Source organism: Callospermophilus lateralis, chromosome 12, assembly GCF_048772815.1.
Source record: "Callospermophilus lateralis isolate mCalLat2 chromosome 12, mCalLat2.hap1, whole genome shotgun sequence".
In the NCBI taxonomy this organism is placed as follows: Eukaryota; Metazoa; Chordata; class Mammalia; order Rodentia; family Sciuridae; genus Callospermophilus; species Callospermophilus lateralis.
The window spans coordinates 52932643-52948293 of NC_135316.1; the positions used below are offsets into that span (position 1 = coordinate 52932643).

The 15651-nt window shown below is 31.8% G+C and overlaps 1 pseudogene; it reads left to right on the forward strand.

The window, feature by feature from the left end:
* The window catches only part of LOC143411392 (MORN repeat-containing protein 5 pseudogene), a 32887-nt pseudogene extending 21602 nt beyond the window's left edge, over positions 1 to 11285 (forward strand).
* The last annotated feature ends 4366 nt before the right edge of the window (positions 11286 to 15651 follow it).

Here is a 15651-nt window from a genome sequence, read left to right on the forward strand (position 1 = left end):
GCCTTTCAAACAAAATAAAATTGTGTCTCACTGAACCTATCAACTACACTTATATTTTAGCTTAGGAACTTCTCACAGCTTCCAGAATGGTGGCACTACATTTTATATTAGATGTAGATATACATATTAATATAAATAAATAAGTACTAGATAGCTCCATTATCTATAGTGTGTATTATAGTATAAATTAGGGTATTAGTTGGCTAGGCTGGCAATTAAAGTTACACAAATGGAATCGCTCAAACAACAGAAAATTCTTGCCTCAGAGTTCTGGAGCCTAGAAGTCCAAAATCAACATTTTATGAGCATTAATTCCTTCTGACAGCTATGAAGGAGAATTTGTCCCATGCTTCTTGCCTCAATTCTGGTGGTATGCTGACCATCTTTGTCAGGATTTGACATGTAAAACCATCACTCAATCTTTGCCTTCATCTTCCCATGGCATTTTCCTTGTGTACGCTTCTGGATTCAGATTTCTCCTTTTATGAGGACATCATTCTTATTGGATTAGGGAGCCATTATACTCCGGTGTGACTATTTTAATTAATTACATCTGTAATGACCTTATTTCTATATTATGCTATACTACGAAATGCTAAGATTTAGAAATTCAATATTTAATTTGGAGGGAAACATTTTCAAACCCACAACATATGCACACATATAGTATACTATTAAAATACTACTACATTAGCCTATATTTATACTATTTTAATACTATTTAGACATGAATATCATACATAGATAGTATATAGAAATACACATCATCATCCTAGATAAACATATAATTATACTTTAATTATGTAGCTATAGGAATGATTAAAAGATATGTAATCTAAAAGAAACAGAAATCATTGACCAATTTCAGACAAAATCTGTAGGTCAATTTACTGTGAGGTTCCCTGAGATACTTCCCAAGAGCATTTTTTTCTTAAACTTTCCTTAACCAAATAATACCTTAAAGAGAAATGCACAAATTTTGTTAAGAAATATGAAATATTAATAGTACCTTACTCAATGGGTTTACAACACTAACTTAATTTTTTTTCTTTTCCAGGTTAACTTCCAATTGAACATGATTTTAAGGCTACAGCTTTCAAAACTGCAATACTATGACTGTGATTTTTTAAAAATTATGATAGTTGAACCTGCCTGTAATAAGTATATACCTCCTTTTCTTTCTTAAAGACATGAACAAATGGGAAATTTTTGATAAACATTTATTTTTTTTTCCTTTTCACAATGGTAATTAATCCTGCACTGGCAGTTTAAAGTATAGGTAATACAAATCAATATTTTGTCTTATTATGTGGTATGTGTTTTGTCATTTGCTAAAACCTATTCTAATTTGATCTCCAAAAATGAATAATTGCATGAGAGTTGATGAAGTAAATAATGCTGCTTAAGTGTAATTGAGTAGCAGAAAGTTATATCTGTAGTGAAATTGGTCTTGTACTCTCCTTTTTTTTGTAAAAGCTAGACCTTGTCCCCTTTACCTTCATATACAATCTTTCCCAAAGTTTCAACCAGAGTTTGAAGAAGCATCTAAAGTAGTAAAATTTATGTTGTTTTTAGAATCATTGCTTCATATAACAACAAAGCCTTTGTTAACTGAGGCGAGATTTTAATGCCTGTCTCCATTGGGACAAATTCCTTTTCTCAAAATTTATTCAATCATGTACATATACACAAACATCATTTATGACCAGTCCAGTGGTATATAAGCAATAAGTAATATACATAAATATTGTGCATATATGTAAATCATTATTTGTGATAGTATGTCACTAATTGCTTGCAAGAAACACATTTCTATCTAAGTTCTAGTTTAGATTTTAATAGATTCCTATTGCATCACTGTCACTTATTAACTGATTCTGTCACTTATTAACTTCAAACCTAAACTTTCCTCATTCACAAAACAGGCATGGATTATGATATTTTTTTGTGAAGGAGGCAAATACTTCAAGAGATAGAGTAAAAACTCAATTGGAAAAAAAAAAAAAAAAGAGCTATCATCATCAACATCACCAGTAGCAGCAGCAACATGGTCATTTAGTTTGGAAGTATTTATTTATTTATTTATTTATTTAAAACAGGAATATTTATTGGGTGGCTAATCCTTGAAATTCAAGATTAGCTGGATGTTGCAACAGCTGCCCTCTTGGGTTTAGGAGCTGATCCTTCATGGAATTCATGCCTCAGTCTTCAGTAAACAACTTTTAGGTGCCTCACTCAACCAGTCCAATGGTATTTCATCTTGTCCTGTTGGCACTCACTCCCCTTATGTTTTCTTCTGTGATTGGCAGGATAGCTACATTTGCAATAGGTCAACTGCTGGAGGTGGTAGGCCTTGGAGCCACAGGAGCTGCACAATTTGTGCATTTTCTTACCACTCAATGACATTCCCTTCATCATCTGGCTTCTGCATGGAGGCTAAAAAGTGTTTTGGGGGTTTTATTTGCCAGACTGGGGATTGAACCCTGGTCCTTAGGCATGCTAGGTATGTGTTTTACCACTGAGCCACATCCCCAGCTCTATTGTCATTTCCTTTTAAAAAAAATATAAACCAAAATATGAAAAATGCCTACTTCTTTCGAATTAAAAGTGATCATTTCATATAGTATTTTAATATACTTTTCATAAATTTTAAAAGACTGAACTACAGTATTTAGTTAGTAAAATAAATAATTGAAAGTTTAAAAATTTAACAGAATTAATCTAATTGTGTTAATAAACAGATATTTATTACATAATATAATGTAAAATAAATTTTATATCAAATAAAAATATATATAAAGTTATCATTTATTATCACTATGTTACACACATGTTATCATTACTTTTTTCACTTAAAAAATCTGAAAATCTTGAAAATTTTAATATAACATGGGCAAATGATATTTGTTACTTACTTTTTTCTGATCTGTTGACAGTAGAGCTTAGAATTATGTAATGGTTTTCAATTGGTATTGTTCTTCTGTTTTTATTTTTGCACAATACACCCTGGTTTAAAATACTCATAAAAGATTAACTTTGCCCTTATAACACTGTTTATCTTACATCCTCATTTGTCTGAGCTTCACTTGCCTATACTAGGATTTATGGATAGCATTTACTGGAGTACATTTTTCTATCCCTTTACTCCTGATTTTCCTATGTCCTCTGCTTTAGATATTTCTCATAAAAGAATGTACATCTAAATTTTAGCTTTTAGCTGATGAAAGGTTTTTTAATCATTTAATATGGGGTTAAGCCTGTTTACATTTGTTCCAATGATTAACAGTTTGAAGAGTTTTTATGCCACTTGCATTTGACACAATTTCATTTGCTTATGTCCTATTTTCTGGCCTTTTTAGGTTATTTTCTTGTTACTTTTCCCCTTAATTTTAATTTAAAAAAATGTAGATTTCTTCCTACACCTTCAGTTATTGTCATTTCAACATATATCTATGTTTTTTCTAACAAATGCTTATATTAATCAATTCCTTGTTCTTTATCCAAAAGAAGGCAAATAGTATTACATATTTTAAATTCTTATCAACAGTTTCTTTCTCCACATGCCATTTTTGTCCATTATTTACTGCACATTTATTACTAAATATATTGATTTTTCTATTTTCTCTTTTTGTTATGGACCTCATTTTTTATTTTTAATTATTGGTAAAATTGTTATTAGGCTTTACCTATATTTGTTCATGTTAACTTTTTATCTTATGTTTACATTCATCTTTTTAATTGTGGAAGCACATCTTTTATCTACATGTCTGTAGGAGTCATGTTTCTAAGTGAATGTTTAAATTTATTTTCAAAGCTGCTGTAATAAAATAATACCTGCTGTTCTGACAGTATTCTTCTGTAGATAATCTGAATATGTCTCTCTGCTGGACCCTAGAATATTCTCTCTGTCCTGATGTTCGGCAATTTTACTATAATGTGTTTATTCTACTCTCAGTCTGATAATTCATAAGTTTTTTTCATTTTAGAATAACCTCAAGTGTTATTTTTTTCAAATTCTTCCTCTCTATCATTCACTTAATTTACTCCCGTTTATTTTTCATTTGGAACTATATTAGAGAGCCACATCATAATCTCCATAACCCCTCACTTCTGTTTCATGGTTGCTATCTTGTTATTCCTCCACAGGATATTTTGGAACTTTCTTTTTTTAGCCTTTTAAGTATCTAAATATCATTATTTATAGATTTAAGTAGTGATATCTAAATAGTGATATTCAAATGTTTAATAACAATTTTAAATATCACTGAATATCTTTACATATATTTCAATTTCAGTGTTTCTCAGCCTTCATCCTATCATAGAATACATAGAAAACATTAATACTTATAAGGTTCACTTGGGTAAAAGACAAGTCTGCTCTTTCCAATTGTTAGTTTTAAATTTTTAGTGGAACAATTGATGTTCTTTCAGTCATGTCTACTTGATTTATAACTAATGCTATTATCCAAGTATAATCACTAATATCTTTCAATTCATCAATTTGTAGTAAAAGTATTTTTGAAGCTAGGTGCAGGGGTGCATGCTGGTCATCTTAGTTATTCAGGTGGCTGAGGCAATAGGTCCACTTGAGTCCATGAGTTCAAAACCAGTCTTGGCAACATAGCAAGTCCTTCTCTCAAAAAAATAATTCTTTTATTTTAGAAAGATATCTATATTAAAATGGGTATCTATATCAAAGTGACATGTTATCATTATGGATAGTAATCATGCTCTTCAAAAACATATCTTTCTATTTCTTTTGTTTTATTGGCAGCAAACATGATGTTGACAATTGCTTTTCCAGCTAGTTAAAATAGTTTTTTCTGTAAAAAGGAATGTCTAGACGAGGAAAAATCTTGAGTGAACTCAAGTCTCTCTTCTCTGCCATGCTCCTGCTCTGCTTCCCTGCCTCCCCCACCCCCACCCCCTGAAACTTTCCAAACTAATATGTGCTCAACCATCAGGCAGAAAACCTGAAAAGAATTACTGGACTTTAGCCCGCCAGTTTGTCTAATTTGACTAACTTGCCAAGAATTAAAAATGACACTCGTCCCTGGGCCTTCAGAGTGGTCTCAGTCCTGAATATCAGGCACTGAGTGGGATGTGGACAATGCTCACGGGCTGGAGCTTTGAGGTGAGGTGGGGCTTACCAACTAATTTGGGCCCATGATCTCTTTGCCCATCCTTTTTTTAAAATTAAATAAATGGATCAAAATTAAATAATTCAAGCCCTGTCTTCAAAATTTTTTAAAATATATTATTGTTTAGCAAAAACAACAAATCCCAAACTCTTTTAACCATGAAAAAAAAAAAATTAGTATGGGCTGGGGTTGTGGCTCAGTGGCAGAGCACTTGCCTTACACTGGGTTCTAGCCTCAGCACCACATGAAAATACAACTAAAAACATATTTTAAAAAATTAAAAGAAAAATAATATGACTTTTATTTGAGCTCTTAGTTGCAATACATTGTAACTAGCTTATTAAATTGGAATCTGATATTCTTGAGGGGTCCTCATACAAGATTTAAAAGACTGAAACTTTTTCTGCCCATAACAGATATTTTTTATAATAATTTAAAAAATATTTATATATAATGCCCAGTGCTATTGCAGATATAAATATGCAATGTCAGATCAATGTTTCATTTGATAAATTTCTAGTAAATTGTTTAACTTTGAGAACAAAAAGAATGATTTAGGCACACTGAGGTATATTTATGTATGTTGAGCTTTCTTCCTTTGTTCCTTCTTTTCATTTTCTCTCCTTTTCTTACTTCTTCCTTCCTTCCTTTCTTTCTCTATTCCTATTTCTTTGCTTATTTTTCTTACACTTATTATGTTGATCGTGACTTTGATCATTAAAATTTAAAAATCATTTGATGGATCTTGAAGATATATAAATATTAATTTATATTAAATATAGATAACTTGAGTAGAAATGTTTGGACGTTAGAGACCATTTTTTTAAAAGGTAAAGTTTTTTAAAACTGCAATGAAAATTTTGAAAATCTAGCATGTTTTAAACAAACTAAAATATACTGAAATAGTAACTTTGTGTATTTCAATAAATATTATTCTACAAAATCATATATATATTTATATATATGTATATACTTATATATGACAAAATACTAGCAAAATCAATTTTAAGAAGTTTGTTTTATGTATCAAAAGCTAGTTTTTAGTAATTAACCTTTTTTAATTTCTCAAAAGTAATTCATTAATAATTTTTATCAAATATTAATCTATGGCTAATATTGAGTAATTAAAGAAATAATGTGAAGAAAAGGATCTAAAAGAAAAATCAAGACCTTACCACAACCAATGATGTTCTATTTAGAAAGAGCCAATAGACAATTGGAATAATAACAATTGGAATAATTGCCAGAACAATTCAACAAAAGTTCGAGATTATAGAAAAATTATATGTGAAATTAGAGAACATATTTATATGCTTATGAAACAAGGAACATCACTGACAGTAAAAATTGCAATATTTATTTAATTACTATATCAAGTAAAGTGAAATATTTGACTGTGTTGGTGGTCTGAAAGTTTCTTCTCAAAATTCATTTGTTAAAATTAATTGCTAATTAAATGGTATTAGGAAATGAGCCTTTGGGAGGCAATTATGTCATGAAGGCACAGTCCTTTTTAATGTAACTAGTGCCTTTCTAAAAGAGGCATCAGAGTGCTGCTTTGACCCTTCTACCATGTGAGGGTGCAGAGAGAAGTCTCCATTTATGTGTCAGGGAAAAGATCATCAACATCTTAGTGCCAGCTTGAACTTGAACTTCCCAAAGTTCAGAACTATGGGAAATTCATTTCTGTCCTATTCATCATCCAGTTTATGGAAATTTGTTATAGCAGTTCAAACTGACTATGACAAATTAGAGATCAAGGAGGGGACCAGGCAGTGTGGCCAATACAGAGCACTATCTTGTGGAAGGGACCAAGCATAAAGCCACACAGGTATACATGAATTATGAATTCAGGCCCTTAATAAAGGAAAAACAAAATATTTTAAATAAATTTCAACTCTAAATTTCTAATGGTTATGAAAGTACTTTAAAATTTAAATTTATGAACATTTGTATCTCATAATAAAGTATAACTTACTCAAAAACAACATTGTCAGGAAGCTCTGAGTTTATCTTTAAAACTAAAAGCTGAATTTTTAAATTGAAATAAAAGACAACTTTTATTTCCAGATTTTTGTAGCATTTTATGCTTATTTCATTGGAACTATTTTGACCCAAACTCTTTGAATATTATAATCAGACTACTGTCAGTATCCTAGAATCAGCTTAAATGTTTAGATTTGATCAAACTCTAAGCACAGGGAGCCTGTGTTGGGTATGTGTGAGACCTTGCCTTTGATTTTATTTCCCCCATTGGGTTTCTCCCAGCTTAAATTAAGTTTCCATCTCTAGAGAAGAACATCATGTAATCCCTTACCCCTACTCCTCGTCCCTGAAGGGCACCAAGTCAAAGGGTGCCAAAGTCAAAAGTTTTTTCAACCAATCCTGGAGGGATGCAATGTCTGCTCACTGGTTCCCGAGTCACCCTGCCAATCAGCACCCACCACATCACCAGAGCAACCCTTCTTAAGCTGAAGCTTGCAGGCTCATGCTGCGGCTGCTCTTTTCCTCTCCCTTTCTTCCCCTTCAGGCAACCCCTCAATAAAATCTCTTGGTTGAATCTCCATCTAAGGTGAGTCACTTGCCTTTCAGCCTGAGTTTTCAAAGACTGTGCCAAAGTTTCAAAGACTGTGCCAAAGTTTCAATAAGTGCCAAAACCAAAATTTCTAATGTAAATTTTCACATATCTTTTTAGCATGCTGCTACTCTCTACTCTCCTTGGGAATTTTGCTACTTTTCCTCGTTTGAGTCAATAGATAGCCTCCTGTAATATTTCCCATACATTCTATGTTTTTTATTGTAAGCTCATCCTCTGCATTAATAGCCTTCCATTTTTTCTCTCTGGAGTGTTTCCACCATTATCTTCTGATTAATTCCAAACTGGTACTTATATTTGGTAATATACTAAAAGTTTAAAAAGTCATTGTGAATTCAGCTGCTATCAGTCTTCATTTATTTTTTTAAATTCAGATCTTTAGTACCAGTCTTTAGAACAATCACCATAGATTAAAAAGTAATATTTGTTAAAGCATGCACAAAAGTATATGTCTTCAATTTAATTCCCATTTTTTTTTTTTTTTTACTAAAGCTGAAACAGAGTGAAGTTTATTTTTTCAGTCTTTTAATAGTTGATTCTCTTATATATTAGCCTAGATAAGGAACTGTCTTCAACTGAGGTCCTAAATCAACAGACAAATTTGTTCTGGTTGTTATTTATAAGCAAAACAGTTCCTTTAGGGCCCTGGTTTTATCCAGATTAATTTTAACTTTGGGTGCATGTATGTTTTAAATTCCACTTCTTAAGATTCATATTTACTGCTTCTCTTTCTGTGGGCCATGTGAATTCAACATCAGTTCATAATTCTGGATATTTTTTTTTTGTTTTTGGTCATTTAGATATCTCCTCTTCTTATTTTTGAACATGAATGTCTAGTAAAAGCTCAATGCACATTTGTTTGCTACAGAAAGTAAGATATTCCAGTATGTCATCAATCAGTCGTCTTCACTGGAAATCTGAACACTGATTCTATAAATACAAAGACACATTTCTCTGAAACAATTTTTTTTCAGGTTAGTAAGTGAAGTTTGCTTATTTTATTCTTGAAAGTCATAGTTTCTCTTAACAAACTGAATCTTCAGTGTTAGAATGTGACAAGCTACCAAGAAAATTTAAAATAAATTAGTTTATTGCATTTTACTCAGAAATATATGTTAATATATTGCTGTATATTTTAAAACACTACAATATTCTCTTGAAATGTGATCCAATTCTTTTCCAAAGTATAAAATGAAATGTCATTCACATTATGGCTATGATTTGCTGGGGGTTTAATAAAACAATAAAAAATTGACTAAGCTCTCAGAATTCTTCTATGCTGAAATATTTAAGTTCATTTTTACAGTTCAAACCAGGTTGCTATAGTAATGGTCAAATGATAACTTATGATAATGATATTTTTGAGGTGAAATAACAAAAGAGACTAAATTTGCCCAGAATGAATATATTTTCCCCTTTGTCCTAATTAGAAGTCAAATCCTAACTACTTTTTTATTTTTTAGTAAAATATTAGAAAATCCTTAATAATGGCAAATTAGAAACTACGTAAATGCTTTGAAAAATCTTATCTGCTAAAAAATTTCCAGTTAATCTTAAATTTAATTTATATTTTCTCATTTCTAAGATCTTCTTTGTTCCTTCTTTGTATCATATATGATACATTCACATACATTTAAAATCATAAAAAGACATAACACTTATGTTAATTTGTTGTGGAATGCTTATGTCTCTGTGTATATTCTCTTCACAAATGTTTTTGACATTAGTCTTTCTCTCAAAAAGAATTAATCTCAGCTAGTAAAATTGTTTTTAATTCATAAAATTTTTCCAATTGAACAGCCCTGTTTCTTCATTTTTTGTATATGATTCCCTATAAATTTACTATTTTTCTGTAATGTCACACCCTACTTCTACCTTCAATATTTCTGTTTCCTAATAATGGAAAGAAAACTTATTCAGCAATGAGGCAATAATAATTTTTAAAAGCAAAGTGAACGTTTCAAAAGCCAAGTTCTTAGCTTGAAAAGTTAAAACTTGGCAGGCATGCTTTATAGTTCTGATATTCTATCAAATTTTAATAGTTTTAATTGCCTAATTATCTGCTCCAGTGCAATAATAAAGCCTTTTAATATTTCATTTTCTAGTACAGGAAAAGGTATTCCAGTCTGTGCTAGAGAACCTTCTAACCCTTTATTGAATGCTAAGTTGAAGTTCTTTAGTATAATCTTGCACTTTTGTAAGCCACCTCCATCTGTCATCTCACTTTTGTTCCCCCCACCTCCTTCTTTACCCAAATGTTACTTGTTTATTCAAGGAACACCTCTGTTTCTTTTATCTTTTTCTCTTTGGCAGCTCTGGTTTTTATATCCATTTTTATACTCTTCAATAAATGTCTCTCTATTGCTATGTGTCTATTCTTTAATGCAGGCAATAACTGCATTTCTGAATCTTATATGCCTCCCCACGCCTCTGAAAAGTTTTTCTCTACTTCCGATCTTGCCATTAGCACCTCTCTTAATCTGCTGGTCTGTGCTGTACTGAATAGTTAGGAGAGAATCAATGCTTCTTTTCAGGCACTGACAGGAAGAACTGCCTTGGGCACACTCAGCAGAACAAGAGACCAGGAGGTCAACAACAATAAGAGGATTTAAAGACAACTTCTAGGCACTGAATTCCTACTTAGGAAATTCTGTGATCCATTTTTTGTCTCCTTTATTGAACTGATCAATCTAAGAGAAATAACTTATGAAAAATTTATGTATTTACAATTTCAAGGATTTAGTCCTCACACCATGAGTACATACACATTCCAGTGTTTTATGTACAAAAATACTGTTATGGATATTCAAAATAGTACTATTTTTGTATCCAAGATGAGAACTCTGTTTCTATTTCCTGCACTCCTTTCAGCCCTCCTGTCTATCAAGTTCTTCAGCCTTATTCTTTATTTATGTATTACCTGCTTGTTCTAAAATTTTTGAAACTTCACAAATGAAAATGTTTACTTTCACTGAAGTTGGGATCCCAGCATCTAGAGCCTATAAGCGGGCATCTCCTAGTACACAGGGAGCAAATACATTGCAGAACATGTAGATGGGACGATGGAGTGCAAAGCTGAATATATCCTCCCAACCTAAACAAGATACGTTGGGGGAAATGAAGGAACAAGATATGATGGGGAAATGAAGGATGGCATGTTTCAAGGTGAAGGAACACTGTACTTCTCTGGCGGGAGTATATATGATGCTTGTCTGGGGAAAAGGATTGGCCATCAAGGGCACGTATACATTTGCAGATGGGCTACAGTATGATGCTAATAACTGACACAACTGTGATGGCTATGACGGAGGTTTCACAGGGACATCTGCTTTGGCTTGAAGCCTTCACCAACATAGACCCCCCCCCCTGCCCTAGAGAAATCTCCCCAGCCTCCTACGATTGTGGAGATGGCTTCTACGACCCCAACATGAGGATAATCAAGGACTATAGGTACCACGTTCTGAGAAATGCAGATTATGATGATCATCCTCATCCGGCCCTGTCAGAAGGGCTGGGATGAGATCATGGGTCACAGGCCCAAGCTGTGAGTTCTGCAGCAGCCTCCACCAAAGGCAGCCATCTGCACTGCTGGCACTGGCTGCCTTCACCCTAGGAGCATGTAATTCTAGAACCTAAATTTTGACTCAGGAATAAAGGCTTTCTGCACTCAAAAAAAAAAAAAAAATGTTTATTTTCATTTTCATTATATGGTAGCAAAAGAACTAGTCAATGGGAATTAATACTTTAAATATTCTTCTGTGATGATGCCTCAATTATAATCAGCTTTAGAAATGATTTCCTCTTCCTAGGGAAAGGTAATTTTCAATTCTTAAATTTGATAAAAAGCCAAAACAGCCTCATTTTAAAAATCATTTATCTATAACACACTATTTCTTCATGAAAAGTCAATGCATTGCTATTCACAGGAAAATAGTAAACCTAATTAAAGATTTTCCTAATACAACTATTTCCATCGTTAAACACAGTACATCTCAAATGCATCTCCATAGGTATTAACTATATTACTATCTCAACTTAATTCATGATTAAGGGGGGGTGGAAATCAAGTTCTCTTTATGACTTCAGGAAAATACGAATTGGAAAGTAAGACTCATAACTGAAACCCATAATCAAGTCTCAAAATTTAATTAGTTTTATGTATAGTAAGAACAGAAATAAGAGATTACATATGTCTTCAAATAATACTTTTTTTCCAAATAATGCATCTGAGAAGAACCACAAGAAAGAATATTTATATGCTAACAATATGCTAAACCAGGCTTAGATTTTGTGCACCATACCTGGCTCATTATTTTACAGATATGTTGAAAATAACTAAGAACATGGTTCGTTTGTTTTTAGAAAAAGATTTTTATGAGAATCTTTGTGACAGACCCAAATTGAAAATTAGAAATATAAATGACTAAGAAGACAAGACTTCAGGGCTAAGGTTTTAATTCAGAGGTAGAGCACTAGACAGGCAGGTACCAGGCCTTGGGTTCCATCCTCAGCAACACATAAAAATAGATAATTTAAATAAAGGAATGTGTCCAACTACAACTAGAAAATAAATATTAAAAAAAAAGATTACAAGACCTATCAAATAAGAATTTAGTTAAAAACTGAAAAATAACATTTGATGAGAAAATGTTTTTATTATGGTTTTAGAGATCAGAACTCTTTAGTGATTGATGATCATGAAACTCAAGGTCTGATACTATAAAGGATAAAAACTATGAAATAATATATAAAGAGATAGCAGTTTATGGAACATTTTACATTTTCTTCCAAAAAATTTATAAATAAGTTAAACGTTTACACTTTGTTTTCAAACCATTTCTCTTAAAAAAATTAACTAAAATATTTACTTATTTAACATGTTTATTGATGTCATTAAAAGTCACCTAACTTGTATAGTCTATCTTAAACTGAACTCTTAAATCGGTAAAGAGAAATCTTTAAACACATATGTGCGCGCGTGCACACACACACACACACACACACACACAGGTAAACCCTGTGATGAGTTCTAAAATTATGCATTCATAGCTGCTTTCAAATTCCAATTTATGAAGAAGAAAATAGAGCTGATATCTTAAATGAACAGACTCCATTTAGCCTCACCAAAGACATGCCAAGTGAGTTTTGCAGGTATATTTTATTAGATTTGTTTGTAAGTTCACTTGTATTCCCAAAAGTGTTGCAATAGTTAATTTTTACACCTAAGCCACAGAGTGAGCTGCAGGGTGGAGTGGTCGCTAAGCAACCTTACCAGGAGAACATTAAGTACCAGATTTTCCTCATTTAAATCTGTTTGAGAGCTAGAGAAGTGAGATTTTTTATGGGAAGAACTTTTCAAGTTGATTTGGCTAAACTAAGCATACTGCAATTTGTATGCCTGAAATCCTGTCAGATTGGCAAAAGCCAAAACAACAGAAATTGCTTGAAGAAAATACGATTGATGCTGTGAGAAGGATTTTTCTCTGAGGGGTAGTCTCAGTTTTGTTCTTAAATAAAAAAGACATTTTTCAAAAATTGTAGAAATTTCACATTTGGTGTACTTCTATTCCAATTCCACTTGATAATTTTAAAATAATTATTTTCATCCCAATTTATTAAACCATTAAAATGAATCCAAACTTAATCACAGCTATAACTAAATTGAAAAGTTTTACTCTTTCTGGTATATTGAAATAGAAAATATGTAAATTTTTAAAAGGTTCCAGACATTATTAGCAAGTCAAGGGGTGGAGAAATGTGGAAAAGAGACTGGATAGGTCTTTGATTTTTAAAAAACAAACAAATATTATTAGTTTTCCTTTCTTTTATGACTTTTAAAAATAATTATTGCCTTCTTTGAATGTCAACATTTTAAGTCATGTGTGCACCTGAATAATTAAAAATAATTATAATTATTAATATGTAGTTAACATTTTTGCGTTTTCTGAGATTTATATTAATAGTCATAGCATATATTCATTTATAAGTTGTAGTTTTCAATAAATAATAAGTTTGTGAACCAATCCATGGTTTTGTGTGAGTTATATAGTTTATTAATGTTATTACAATATATTATATATTATATTATACATTATATATTACAATATATGTTATATAATTATTTGGCTCACTTTAGTAAGTAAAGTGCACAAAATGTTAATTATTTGTGTATTAATTATTTGTGTATTTTATTGTTAATATAATTTGGGATTTTTAAAAACAATCCTGCTATGATATACTTGTATATAAAGAGATATACTTCTGAAAGTATTCCTAACTGTATAGAAGACTAGGTCATGGGTATGCTATATCTTCAACTTTACTATATACTAACAAATTGGTTTCCAAAGTTTTTCTACAAATTGCTATTAAAATAATTCAATGTGGGGCTGGGGATGTGGCTCAAGCGGTAGCGCGCTCTCCTGGCATTCGATCCTCAGCACCACATACAAAGAAAGATGTTGTGTCTGCCGAAAACTAAAAAAATAAATAGTAAAAAAAACTCTCTCTCTCTCTCTCTCTCTCTAAAAAAATAAAGAAATAAATAAATTAATTCAATGTGATTGTCTCTTCTGTGTTCAATACTTAAAACAACAAAACAAACCCAGTGATTTCATAATTCTTTAATCTCTGTCCTGATAAACAAGGGCCTACAGTGGAGCTGAGATAGCCACTGCGGTCCTTTCTAAAAAGCTCTTGTGACACCAGAATGATTTCAGATATGTGGCAGCCAGGAATTTTTTAGAAGGGATAGAAAAAAGGATAAAAAGGAAACTCTCAAGGGAGAGAATGGGTCCTCTCAGAGAGAACAAAAATGGCATGAACCTCCTTCCCTTCAGTTTTATTGGCGTTCCCAGGGAAGTTTCCAAAGAGTCCCACCAAGCCCATCTCTTGACTTTTGACTGACAGCAGGGTTGCATCAGACTTCCAAATACCCACCATGCATGGTAAATTTCCAAGGAAATTCTGGGTCACTTTGGCCCCTACTGACTGGTTCTAATTGGAACTTGTCCTTATAGATTTTATGATTAGGGAGAATTCTTATATCCCTGAGTTCTGGAATCTTGTGTATGTGAGGCTCATAAAAGTTCTTCTTTCAAGGTAACATGTGTTCACCTTATCAGCAGGGAGGAACTTTTCTTAAGGCCTGAATTTCTCCTGAAGATAATGGACTGTTAGCTGAGGAATGTAGTATTTACTATTGACTTAACCAGGTAAGACTGAAGGTAAATTGCATTTTGAGAGGAAACATGTGAGGGTGACACTGTAGACCCAGTTTTTAGAATTATCCCCTTAAATCATATACTCAGTATACATTTCTGCCTTTACCTCTCATGGAGACCAGTAAGGTTCCAGATGGGTTTGGTATAAGTCTCACCTCCCTAAGACCCCCTATTAGAGGGCATGCAGAGTGAATGAGAAATTTCTATTCTAATTCACTAATGATTCTTATTAGTTATTAAAATAAATCATGGGCACAAGTTCTTGATTATATTAAAGTGTTGGAAATTTTACCTCTATGTTACTATTTGTTTTTCATTCTTCTGTGTTATCTTTTGATAAAAAAAAATTCAAATAGAGTTTTTGCTAATTTATCAATAGTAGTCTTTCTGTTAAATTCTGTTTAAGAAAGTCTCTTTCTCTTGAAATTATTATATATTAAAACTGTCTGTGTTTGCCCTTCTCATTTGAGCAGAACTTCAATATGAATGTCAGTTCTTGAGTCTTATTATTTATTCATTTGGGGAAATATTTAATTATAGCTTTATTTTTAACTCTAGATTTGGTTATAGTATCTATTTTTCCATTATTCAGTTTTTATATTATACTTTTCTAGGGATATATTTGCTTCAAATACATTATCTAATTTACGGGTTTAAAGGGCTTTTAAAAATACTATTCAGCATATTTATT